The sequence below is a fragment of the Dermacentor albipictus genome, chromosome 9, assembly GCF_038994185.2.
Source record: "Dermacentor albipictus isolate Rhodes 1998 colony chromosome 9, USDA_Dalb.pri_finalv2, whole genome shotgun sequence".
NCBI lineage: Eukaryota > Metazoa > Arthropoda > Arachnida > Ixodida > Ixodidae > Dermacentor > Dermacentor albipictus.
Genome location: NC_091829.1, coordinates 30,040,315 through 30,053,954, shown reverse-complemented (window position 1 = coordinate 30,053,954; position 13,640 = coordinate 30,040,315). Strand labels below are relative to the sequence as shown.

The window sequence follows — 13,640 nt, the reverse complement described above, 5'->3', positions numbered from 1 at the left end:
GCATCAACATTCTTTACCATCATGTCAACCATTATAACTCTAGATGCTTGTGAATTCACGATGCCCCCATCTATTGCTCAAATACATTTTCCAGATCTCAAGGTGCTTACGCACTAAAGTACGTCACTTGCCCTTTAAGTGCGTAGCTTGGTCGGTTGTGTTCTATTAAAGGTTGTCTTGAAAACGTCACTACGCTGGAAATTCGAACTACAGGCGTACTACGTCATAGCAAAAATGTTGAACGAGGGCTGTCACAGAAAATGCTATGACCCGCCACATTATTTCATGTAAACGGCCATCGTTATTTATTCTGGTTGAATTTACCCGACATCCATACTTTAGCGCTGAAGCTTTAACTTACTTTAATTCACTTTACTCCACCTTAAGTCACTTTACTCTACCTTGTTCTAACATTATTTCACTGTACTTCACTCTAATCCACCAAAATTGACTTTAAGTGACACTCGCCGCGGTTGCTTAGCGGCTATGGTTCGGACTGCTAATCGCGACGTCGCCGGTTCGAATCCCGGCCACAGCGGCCGCATTTCGATGGGGGCGAAATGCGAAAGAACCGTGCACTTAGATTTTAGGTGCACGTTAAATAATTCCAGGTGACCCAAATGTCCGGAGTTGCCCACTACGGCGTGCCTCATAGTCAGATCGTGGTTTTGGCACGTAAAACCCCACAATCTAATCTAATCAGCTTAATTCATAATAATTACTACTGATTAACGCCGTTATATCATTTACTATCTTCTGTATTGCTACTGACGTCGTCCATAGACGCTGATGACATCATTGATGATTTTTGGGCACCGTCGCTGGATCGCGCCGCATTTTCTGTCTCATTGGACATGCGACGCTTTCGCATTAAAATACTTTAACATTCGCACTGCGCGTGGCTGCGTCAGATGCACATGGCCTTCGAGATGGCAGCGGCGTAGTCTACAGCCACCGCCACGGGGTGTCACGACGAGCTCTTTCGGGGCCGCGTTAACGAACTTTCGGCCGAGCCTCTTAATAGAGTGTTTTAGCAGAACGTTTTTGACGGTCCGGTCCGCTCTCGCGTACCCGCTCACAGTTAGCGGAGCGGCGGACGAAGAATCAGTTTTAGCGGGGCGCCCGGCTGCGTCCGAAAGGCATGTGCTTGCCTGACGCGCCACCTTGCCGCAGAAGGTAAAACCGCTATGAACATAATTTTCAAGTTGTAAAAATTGCCGCAATAAAATAATATATTTAGAATTGCTCAAGTGTCTGAAGGCATTTCACGCAATACATTGCATTTTAATTTCTTATATATACATATAATCCTTACATTAACAAAGCCGTTACGCTGTGTTGTAGCCAAGACAAGGTTTTTTGCTCTTTCAGTACACCTAAAACGTGGTCCGCATAAACAAACGTGCACACATGGCATGGTTCTGAAACGGGTTCATGGCCACAACCTCCCGAATAGAAGAAGATCTTCGTGTCTCCTAAAGTGTACTCTAGGTTTGCGCTTTACAAATCCCAATTCAAACGACCTCGTGGACGGGCCATCAGCACTGGGGGCAGCCATTTTGCTTCGCTAGACCCGCTTGACGCGCTCGCCGCGCTCCGCTGAGAAAGCTTTCTAGCGGAGAGGGGGCTCCCGTCCGCTCGCCCGCTCACTGCTGAACGGGTCGCGCATGCGCACTTGCGCTTCCGCTAGCCCGCTGAGCGGAGCGGACCGTCAAAAACGCTCTGCTAAAACAGCCTAATATACACGGTCTCCACGTACGTAAAAAAAAGAAAATGAGGCCTGGATATACGACGGTGGTGCACCTGCTTAGGCAAGGATAACAGGCGCTGCACATGATGCGCAGGGTCTTCAACCGAACTAACGGAGCGAAGAAGGCGGGTATGGTGCAGCTGCGAAACGTAATAATTTTTGAAAGTGAGGCTCAAAAAGCAGGCACGGACGGAGGGTTATACGCCGGCAAGGAACTCTGACAGCACGTAATTCTACGCTAACTCTAGCGCTGGGGTACAGGGCTCCGCTTCATCGTAGCAGTCGTGACTAACAACCTTCGAACTGTACAGAGGGAGGCACTCTCAGAGACAGATCCGATAATAGCGTGGCTGACAGAACTCGCAATCGCGATCGAACATATGCCCCCTAGCAACTCAGTCTACCCAAAAAATCATATTTACTGACTTGAAGCCTTGCAGGGAATTATTGCACAACGGCGACCCTGCCCACAACTCCTGATTTACGAAAAAGCACTTACGGTGCCCTTTAGAAATCCTCTGGATACCTAATCATGGCGGGATGCGAGAAATGAAAGGCCTAAGCAGGTCGCCTGCGATGCTTTGAACCAGGCGCTGACTTCCAACAAGATGGGCACTCCTGCTTCTGCGGCCTTACGAAGAGGCATGACGCAAGTTGTCCAAGCTCAGCAAAGAGCTCACCGGTCAACAGGACGTGATCATTCGTCAGGTCCAGGCTGAAGCACTCCCTACACCTGCGCGAATGTACCTCCTCCGCGGGCCTGGGTATCCCCCACCGTGTCGACACTGTGGCGAACGCCCGAACACACCACATATCCTCCGGTTTTGCGGACCACATCCGCGTCGCCTGCCACTTTTCCCATTTCAGATGGCTGACGGTAGCGCCTCCAACAAAGTGTGCCTCAAGAATGCCGCATGCGAGGTTCTGAACTGAGAGCCTTTTCACCACACCCACCCAACCTGAAAGGAAAGGTTTCTCTCACTCTCTTTCTCCCCTGTAGGTTTCCACGCTGCGCAGCTTCCAGTGCGCTAGCGGAGACGAAGGTAGAGAGAAATGCAGGTATCGGTGCGATAAATCCAATTACCATTGAAGGGTATATACGAGAAATTCCCGCGGCCTAAGGATTTGTGAGACGACGTGCTTTAACAGAGAGACCATTCTACGGCTAGTTAGAATTCGTGAGACGACGTGCTTTAACAGAGAGGCCATTCTACGGCTAGTTAGAAAACTGGTTCAGGGCCCCTTGAATAGAGAACCATACCCGATTCCGCATGCTGATGAGCACGTCTTCCCGAGAAGCGAGCGACGCGAAGTCAGGTTGGCTGAAAAACGACAAAGAAGACACGAGGACGAATCCTCGGGCTCGGCTCAATCACATTTCAGTCGGGGGCGAGGAACGCGTACCACTTGCTGCTTCCTGCATTAGCGTTCCGCGCACGCACAGCGGCGTTCCAGTTTAGCGGCTCTTCGCAACTTGCTAGGGAACTGGACATAAAAGTAGGACTGTGAGGACAATGATTGCTCCTGTGAGAACGAATCATCTCTAGAGAAAAGTGTTCTTGAGGCCGTCTTGGACGGAAAACGTGGGGTTTGGACGCAAATCTACACCGTCTCGGTCGTCAAGGGGGCCACCGCCCAGTGATAACTTATTTCCAAGGTCACACTGAAAAACAGGCCGTTATGCAAGAATGCCAGCATGTGTAAAGGAAACCCCACTTTTTGTCCGAAACGACAATAGCCAGCAAACACTGTTTTTGGGACTTCTTAGAGAGCGCTGAAGGTGAGCGAGAAAAATGGACCGCACGTATACCTCTTGCATGACAAGCTGAAAATGGATGGCGCATTGTTCCCATGGAACAATGCGAAGAAATGAATGTTTAGCACTTTCTAAACATAGGAGCGTTCGTCACAAATGCTATCAAGCCTCGAGGGTTTATTAGGCACCTGCCTGTTCTTAAGGTCAGGTGTTACGTGACGCTGTCGGGCAGAAAAAGGACGTTCCATATCCGCTCACCATGGCCCTGAGTGACGCTGCCTCACACTTCCAGGGCTTGGTCTAGCGCACATAAATACTCGAGGTAGTGGCGGGATTTGCAGCCGTGACCGTAGCAAAGTTGGTGGCGCAACGCACGCCTAATACTGACATTATGACTTCGGGTCCCATTAGTGCAAGTTACTTTTCGTCCACTTTCACTTCCCTTTATGCCGGTTTGTTCTACAATTTAATTACCATAGCTAATTTACCCTATGTTTGCCTTGGTTTCGTTGTCTTCAATGGTCGTGTGGTGATTAACGTTCAACGATAGGATGACATCAAAGCATCACTGCGTTGTGAGCGGTATGTAAAGCCAAGTGAAATACATTCGAAGTGATCTCGCACATTAAAATAAAAAATAACCAGTTCAACTAACATCTTCACGTTACATAAACTTGTACGCAATATAGATGCCATCCCTTAAACTGGCCCCAGGACTAATGCTGCAAGTGAATATCGCGAAAGACACATTTATTGTTCTTTAGAAGTACTGGTGTGTGCACATGTGTGATGTTTTATATTACTGCGTTACGTGATGTGTTTTGTTTTTGTAGGCAACATATTTCTTATAGGTGCGCAACAATAACTAAGCTCAAACCTTAAAATCATGTTATTTCACGAGGCGCGGTAGTGCACTACTACCTCCGAGATCGGCCCACGAAAGAAGTTTGAAACATACCCGATGCAGAAAAGTGGTGGTACATTCGCTAACGAGGACGTTGGCTTTTACTAATAAACATAGACGAAATTGCCCTATGGCATGATTCAGACGGAGGGCCCTTAGCACAACTGCTCGTTTTTACTTAGCTTACGTTTACTTCATTTCATGCTGCCACCACAGTTACGAGTCTTACACTTGGTGTAAGACTCGTGACGTGTCACAATTGCATTCATTGCTGCGCCGGTATGGCGAAACTGTGATGTACTGTATCAAATGAAAGCGAGTGTCCTTGTCATTGATTGCGAATGCATTCGGGCTCCTCAGCGATCGCTCAGCGTTCAGAGGTGGCGCAAAAAATCAATCAATCAATCAATGAAGCCGACCGCCATGCAGTGCGAGAGAGAGACAGATACAAGCAGTGATGACATACTGGATATGTTTGCCTGGGCGACGAGTATCGCGTTTCATTCGTTGATTATACGTCATCTTAATACGCATAGAGACGATGTGCTTAATGAAGTGGAGTTAATGGTAGAGCTCAAGCCTTCGCTAGCGTGCCTCTACTTGAACAAAGATAAACGTTCTCATATGCACCCTGCAACTGCCACATGGGGCTGCGAGTCTCATGTATATCTGAGCGAATACTCGCACTAGATGAGGCATGTGTATGGTGCAGCAAAAATCCAGAGACGACTTAGCACATCCTAATGCAATGCGAAAGGATTCAGCCAGTGAGACCTGTAGGTAACCTACACCTTCCAGAAGCGCTTGGACTTAAGGTGGACGGAAGCATCAGGCAGTCAGGAGCGGAGATAAGTAACAGACATTTAGAGTACTGGCGGGGAAGAAAGCAGTGGAGAAATTGATATGTTCGGATCCGTTACAGGTAGCGGTACAGGTAGAGAAGCTCTGAGGAAGAGAAAAAAAAAAGATTGAAGAGATGTACACAAGAATTGTAGAATGAAAAGCATGTATAGCATACCTGAGTAACTCAAACAGGCTAGGTGACTACTTGTCACCTTCGAAGGGGATGCCAATAAATCGTCATCATCATCCAACCAGCGTTGCTGACACGGACCGTTCGCTTGCTTATTCGCTTGCCTGACCTCCGCATTCTCATATGATCATCTACTAGAAGCTTTTCCTTTACTCCACCGATTTAGAAACAGCGCTGCCTCTTGACTAAAGAAGACGCTACGCATCTAAACATTGCCTTGGACTGTCAGTATTGCGCAGTGACTACTTGTGTCGAGGTGCGGTGCTGCCAGCCACATTTTTCAGTAAAGGTTCCGTGTTGAGTTGACGACGTTCTAATACAGAAGGGGGTAAATCCGTAGAGTTTCATATGAGTATACCTAGAGGCAAATCTGGCGCTGCGATCGTTCAACCATCATGGGAATGATGGGAAGTACAGGCTTCGGATTGGCATTCTGTTGACTGGCGAACTAGTGTACAAGTATTTTTTTAAAAGTTTCGGTTTCGCTCCAAGCGCAATTGCTATAACCTGCAGTTGGACAGTGCAACGCAAAGCTCTCTGCGTTTGTTATGTTGCTCGGAGTGGCGATAGCGCGCTGGGCCAGCGACTGGGACGATGCTTGTGTCGCGGTGTGGCGTCGAAGCCGTGACGAGAAAGCGGCGGCATCGTAAACGTTGAAAGAACATGTTTTGAGCGTTTAGACCTTTGTTTGTTAAGTGTGTTAGGTTGGCACTGAAGCGTTACGTGCTTTATGAAACTTCAGAATAGAACAAAGAAGGCACTATATGATACAAGACATATACAATTGTACTTCTAGTGGCTTGACAATCAAATTTTATTGAGGGCGTCATTACGTGCTCGTTTATGTGCTCATTGAAATGCGTGTTTTAGGACTTTGAGAACACAAACTTACTTGTGGTAGGAAAAATTGCTGCTTCCTGGCTGTAGTCTAGTGTCGCAAAATGGTTACCCGCCTCTTCGGAAGCGGTACGCCAATATAAAATATGATGGAGCATACTCGTAGGAGGCCACTAGCGTCCTAGCGAGCACTGCAGCAGATGTGCTAAAGTACTTGAAGACGTTCAGAAATTGTGACAGCCGACGCAACCTTTCGAAAGAGCGAGAGAGTTCGCAAGTGCCTGTCGTCTGCGAGAAAAGTCTCGCGTTTGCAGCGAGCAGGCGTCGTAGCAGACGACACTTGTAGCATTCCTCTCAAGGGCGCAACGCTTTGTCACAATACAACATTTTTATTTCCATAAATACTTGATGAGTGTTTTTATATAAGTACATGTACGGTTGTTTTGCTGTTGCAAAAATGAATAAATAATTATTCTTTGGCGTTAAATTGGGAACCGAATCGCACAAGTATGCATACCCTGGTGTGTCCTGCTGACAAACCATAGTAAACCATGCTTCCATCTCAAAGTCATGCAAAGTTTATGTAGCGTGTTGTGCATTACATAACATACTGCAGAAATAGAATTAGATTTTACGCGATAATATTTGAGTATAGCGTTGTTTACTGCGCCAGAAGCAAACGCCACTAGTCTAAAGATCGAAGTCAATCCGAAGCCTGTACTTCCCATCATTCCCATGTAGGTTGAGGCGACGCTCATGAGAACCCCCGTAGACACTAGCGCCACATTTCCCTCTAGGGTATTTTTAGAAACTCTATGGGTAAATCGTTACGTGCATAGCTTAGCCCAGTCAATGCCTCCTTTACTAGATGCCTGCCGCGTGACTCGAGAAGCTGGTTCCTGCCCCTCTCCTCTTTACTCTTCCCCACCCGGGTTAACCCGGGTCGGCTGCGAGCGCTAGCTGCGGTGGCCGCTGGAAACCTAAATCATGTAGCCCTGCCTCCGAGATTTTAGCGGCGTCTGTTGCAATCCCGGAGGCAGGACCCACAATCTCTCGTCAAGCGATTGGTCGAGCGCGCGCCAGCCTAGTAATCGTCATTTCCTCCGCAACAGGAAGTGGGTCGGCTGCGAGCGCCGTCTCTCTGCAACTACTCTGAACTACGGGAACCACCGCTCCAATGGGAAGACTAGCGACGCGGCAGGCATCTAGTAAAGGAGGCATTGGCCCAGTCCAAAGTCCACCATCAGGAATTACTTGTGCCGCCGCGTTCACGCGCTACCATGGCCAGTCAGCGCACCACGGCCAGTGTAGCTAACACTGGCAGACCTCAGGCATTCCTGCCTCGAAACAAGCGATAGTAAGTATGACGGCGAATGTGAATGTCATCGCGAGTAGCAATTTTGTTTTCTTCTCTTGCTACGTTGCTTGCTCCGCTGCTGCTCTCAACTGTGGAAAGCTCCTGCGCGAGGGACCTATTGAACGTCAGCAAATAGCTAGCCGTCGACATTTTTTGGCGCAGCGGTAATACTCACCCAACGCTTTTGATGTTTTTCTAACCACACAACAATTTTCTCTTGCAGATAACCAGGGCTAATGACACTGAGTCTGGGATTACAAGGAAGCTCTATTTTGCGGCCACCCATGAACGTAAATAAACGTCGATTACACCACGTACAATAGTGCGGTGCGCCGCTTCACAACAGGTGGAAAACAGTCGAAGCGATAAGTTGAAGTTTATGGTACCGCGGTGAAAACTTTGTCGCTGTCAAGATTACGTTTGTGTTCTTTGCCTACTCAATAATCTTTACTCGTGGTGAAGGCGGAGCTCGTGTTCTCACAGGAATTCACTGTTTGCGTAGCTGGTGCAGGCAGTTCTCGTTAAGCGTCTACGAGAACCGCGCAGCCTTGCCACTTTGCGAAACTGAGAAGCCGGAAGTGCACTGTGACGAAGTATTGTTCTGTGATGTGTTTGACATTTTTTTTTGACGCTTGCACAAGCAGAAGAGCGTAAGAAACTATGGACAGCTGGGCACCAGGCAACAGAGAAACACTGGTACTCATAAACTGTGTTCTTCGAGTTTCGATTTCTACAAAGATATCTATTGCATGGTATTCTCTCAACTTCTGGAATCTGCACGCATGAGGCTACATCGGTGCGCGGGTGTCCGAGGCGTATCGGTGTTATCCGCTCTGTGCCTCTGCAACTAACAGCCACTCGCGATGTGTAAAGGCCATCACAGCAGCACTGCACAAACGCAAAGACGAACGAATGCTGGTTTCTGTCTGCGTTATGCTAACCAAGGGCGCCATTATGGACAATTGTCAAATTGTGCCATACTTCTCGAATCCTGCTATTGGGCCGTTATGAGCCGATTAGAAGGGCCCTAGTAGTCCTCTGGACTACCCATAGCTGACCAAATGACGAACGTTGACAATATGGCGGTATTCTAAAGTACACACAATAGCACCCCGTGGGCGCTGACCATGTGACAACATGGATTGCACCGAAGGACCACAATACAACCGTGAAAGGAACCGAACCCACTCAGAAAGCCTTAAACGAGCTGGCTGATTACTTGAAGATGAACGAAATGCGAGCGCTACTGCCAATAAAAAAAAATTCCTCCTCAGCGAGCGAAAGGACAGCGAGCGCGCCAAGACACACAGTTGCCTGGACAGCAGGCAACTGCGTGCACTAACTGAAAGCAGCGTGGACTATTTCCCGGTGTACCGATTCACGAAGACAAATGGGTGCGCATCTGGCTGCATTAGCTACAGTGACTAGCTGGAATCGGTTTCTACACTTAAATTCAAACCCCAACGTGCTATTCAAGGATGCAAGCACAAAGATTACCAGAAGTTTGCTAACGGCCGTACTCGCTTCATGGCTGACCGTGAGAAACGAAACGAAATGCGCAGCGCACCTACAAAGTTTGACAGACGACTCCCCTCACGCGGAGAGTCAAGAGGAAAGCTAACTTCTCTAGGTAAGCTGTAGTGTCTAGCTCCTACAGCTCGATATCATAATTGCACTGGTGAATATGTCATGCCTGCACCATCAGCTATAACCGTCTGGATCTCGTCAACGGGAAAAACTCACAGAACACCTACCACAGCAACCAAGCTCGCTGCACTGCAAGCTGCATCCGCTTATAGTTCGCAGCAGACGGCTCGCGAATGGGTGCTCTTCTGCGATTCACGGCCAGCCATACAATGACTGAGGTCAGTCGACTCGCAAGGGCAGCTAATGACGGACATGCCCAGTCCACAACCTTTGAGATCAGGCTAGCTTGTAACGGAAGAGGTTTTAACGCGTCTTCAAAGGAGCGCAGTAAATCAGCCTAGAACACCGATTTCAACAGGGTAGAGTTATGAAGGACACCGAGAAAATTAGCCGAAATTTGAAATTTTCAAGACCGCTATTACATATTTTCACGGACAGAGCCCCTCTTTGGTGCTTTCTTGGGCACGCGAACCACCTATGGAACGAAGGATTCTTCGCCTCTATAGTATGCGCTCTGCTGGCAGCTGCCTGCCTCGTCTAAGTTCCCAGTGCGCCGCCTTCTAAACTGGCTACCGTCACACGAAGCGTCACAGTGCCTAAATTTTATTGTGGTCGTCGCCATGAGGCTGTCATCGTCGGGATACGATCGTTGCTGCCACTGCTGCGATGCGTCGCTGTCGGGCCACCGACGTCGCCATCATGCCGCCGTCTTGCTGTCACGCAAGCAATCGCTCACCCGAAACGGACAGGTTGCGCCATCTGGCAACACACTGCGGCACTCTAGATGATGCCACACAGTCAACTGCCCGCAAATTGCTTCGCATTACGTCGGCAAAGGGTGTGGGAGAAGCATGTTAAAGCGAAGCTTTCTTGGAGTACCCTTCAGGACTTTGCTGGCCGAGGCTGCTGCTGAGTGCTTCTGCTGTCTCATCGCATAGCTCGCACACGGGGCAGCATTCAAGTAACAAATCGGTTTATGCGTATGTGTGCTGCCCTCACTGATGTGCCGGTGGCCAGCTCTGCTCGTTACCGGATTTGCGCAGCGAAAACAACAAACTCTAGCGAAATATTCTCAGTGCAATTAATGTACGACTTCAAGCGCACAATTTCTTTAAATAAATTTTCTATCTGCTTTCTAGTGGCTTGGTAAGTTTGCTATTTCACGCCCAGTGAAGAGGGTCCGTATTTAAAACAGTGCAATAGTAAATCGGGTGGAGTCTGGAGACTGTCACAGCAAAATGGATCGATCCTGCACACAGTGTAATCCGCGTTCTCGTGGACAGCGTTGTGAGGGTCTCCATGTATTGCTGTCCTGGCGGGCAGACTCGCAATGTCTATGCTGCAAAACGCTCTGCAGATGGTGTACAGCGGTAAACATTTAATGAAGTGTTTCACGAAAGCTTCGCCCAAAACTAGAAAGCAATAACTGCTTCGGATCTGCATAATCTTCCTTTCATTCTTCAGTGCCACAGAAAATTTACCGAGAGCTTGTCCGGGAAACCGCAGTTCCAAGTCAGTGCATGAGGCACGCCGAGTTATTAACATTCTCCCGCACGCATACTTTCGTTAGCCGAGTGGAATGCCGGACCAATAAGGCGCCCCTGACCGCACTGACTAAAACCTTCGCTGCAACTCGGACTTCAACCCGAACTGCACCTACGCGAGACATCTCTTCTGCGTCGATTGTGGTTCGATTGTGGTTGGCAGTTGCTTTCACGAGATCCTATTGAACACTAATTAGAATGGCTGACAGTCCTCAATTTCATATCTGGCGGCTGTGAGGAGAGTGTCGACCAGCTATCGCGCCGCTTTCTTCAATATGACATACAAAACTTCGCAGTTGCGCCCGAAAGGCGAAGGACCGATTACGACCGCAAATTAGTAGATATCTGTACGCAGCAAGGATAGTAGTTTTATCGGCCGTATAAACCTGTAAACATTCGCTTAACTAAATAACCACGATAGAATAAGTAGGCGTAACTCAACGAGGACGTAGAAAGAAACATACACCCAGAGATAGCACTGTCTTTGTCTGTCACAGTCTATCGTGGATTCAAACCAGCTAGCCCGTCAACGTGTCTTAACTAAATTAACCAGCACGGTGTCACGCGCGCACAGGTAAACATGAACACACCGCTAGATGACAGCGGAAACTGTCTGTCAAAACCCTGGAGCTCGGAATCGCGACAGCAGACGCGAGTCAAATGACCTCATTGCATCTGTCGCTTCAACGCGAACGAAACGTCGAAAGTAGAGCGCACACGAAGCTACCGGCATTACGCGCACTCTGCAAACATCGCAAATCGCTTTGAAGATGATGCCCGCACGGGCGCGCACTTCAACTACGCAGCAGATCACTTTCAAGACGCACGATCGCCGGAAACGCGTCCCTACGGCGTCCGCCAAAGCGTCTACTACGGCGTCTGCGATTCGCGTGGCCAATGCCGCAGTAGACGCCGCGGTTGTCTCCACTCTGCACGCAGCGGCGAGCGAGGAGGACATGGTGGCACCGTAGCAGCCGCCGAAGAAGAACGCCCCTCCTCCCTCGCCTCAGCCCCCTGCCTCGCGCGCCATCGGCGAGGGCACACATCCGGGCCGCATTCCTCGCTCGCGCACACAAGATTGAACCGCGTTTGCCGGCTCTCCTTGACACGCTTTAACTCATACGGAAACTCACGGCAAGGCCGACGGCAGAAATGCGCCTGGGAGAGAGAGAGAGAGAGAGAGAAGAACACCGGAATGCAGGGATGTTAACCAGTCAATAGTCTGGTTGGCTACCCTACACTGGGGGAAGGGAGAAGGGGAAGAGAAAGAAGGGAGAGCGAAGGTGTAGGTACGTGTACGGACAGCACTTCAGTTAAAGTCGCTCGAGCAAACCAGAAGTTCTGAGAAAACACAAAAGTGCCTTCACTGCCTTCTAAGCCGATGATCGGTCGGGACGGTGCTCTAATATTGTCTGTTCACTCAGAGGACGGTCGTCTAGTTTCCTCAATGCGCCTGGAGTGCGCAATAAAACTATCAATGTGCAATAAATCGCTGCGACTAGATGATCGTCGACTGAACCAACATACTCTACTGGAACACGGTCCCCAACGATGACCAGGGGCGCTATAACGTAAATTATTCCAAACTTTTCTACTCCGATTCTGCGATCAGCCCCCCCGCGATTGGTAAAAAACTATTTAGGATCACCCCTGCTTCACCTGTCTGTCACGACGTCACGAAAACCGCGATAGCTTCCCATCTGATAGGGCGTGTACACACTGATTGTGCATCATTTGACCGAACAAAAGAAGAATGGTTATTTCTGATTCGACGCCTTTCCGCCATAGCCCTCGGCTATAAGTCAAAAGTATTCGGGCTGCACCCACTTCACCTGCCTGTCACGCGACGTCATAAAACCGCAATAACTCAGCGAGTCAAAGTGACGTGCACGTTTTAAAGATGTATTATTATGCCGAACAAAACTGAATTTTCTTCTGAATAGCCGCAGGCTTCCCCGTTCCGAAAGGAATAAAAGATGGCTGCGCCGATCGCTCAGGCACTGGCTACTCACTCCTGCCGGAGAGCATGGGTTTATTTGCCTATAATAAAACTTTTTGCGTGGCCGTGTAACGTTTTCGAGCACTTTCGGCGCGTTTACTACTTCGTTCTGCCAAGTCTTCGTTGCTGAGGATCCGTTTTAGCCTTTCATAAGCTTCCGTTGCATGCCGCCGCGATGTTCGACCAGCCACCGCAAGCTAAGTAAGGGAAAGCGGACCAATCGCTGACGCCGGCACCACCGTCTTCATACGGTTATCGATTTTCAGTGAAGTGGCTTGACCCCATCGAATCCCTCTACACTTGAGCGTGCTCCTTGCCTCTAGTCAGCCAATGAGATAAGACAAACCGCTCAGCGTAGGCAATTGTATTCGTTTTTCAAGCAAACAAGAGTGACCTCCTATGAACGAGGAGAGCGTTTGATTGGTCTGTTCAGACAAACGTACGGGTCAACGCCCGATGCTTGCGTCGGCGGTTGCACAAATGTGACGTCAGGAGATTGGAATAAAAACATATTGGAATAGCTCAACGTTATAGGGCTCCTGCTCACCGCCTTCGTCTAGCTCTTTTATTTTTGTTCCACTCTACTACAGCTTGGGTACCAGACAATTTTTTTTAACATCATTTCTCTCTCCCTCGATTTTCATGCAGAGCCAAGCAGAATGTGCGCTGCTCTACTTCTGTTTCTTCGAACATTGTTCATTATTTTCATGTGTAAATGATGACTCAACGAGGACTATGCGAAGCAGCACTGAAAAAACACAAGCAATTCCTCAAGACGGCTTTGAATTGATCGCGATTCCTTGCAGGCACACC

The 13,640-nt window shown here is 48.9% G+C and overlaps 1 protein-coding gene across 6 annotated transcripts in view; it reads right to left on the bottom strand.

The window, feature by feature from the left end:
- Positions 1–13,640, bottom strand: part of LOC135917950 (alpha-(1,3)-fucosyltransferase 7-like) — a 171,547-nt gene that overhangs the window by 48,547 nt on the left and 109,360 nt on the right. The gene's annotated exons all lie outside the window — the stretch shown is intronic.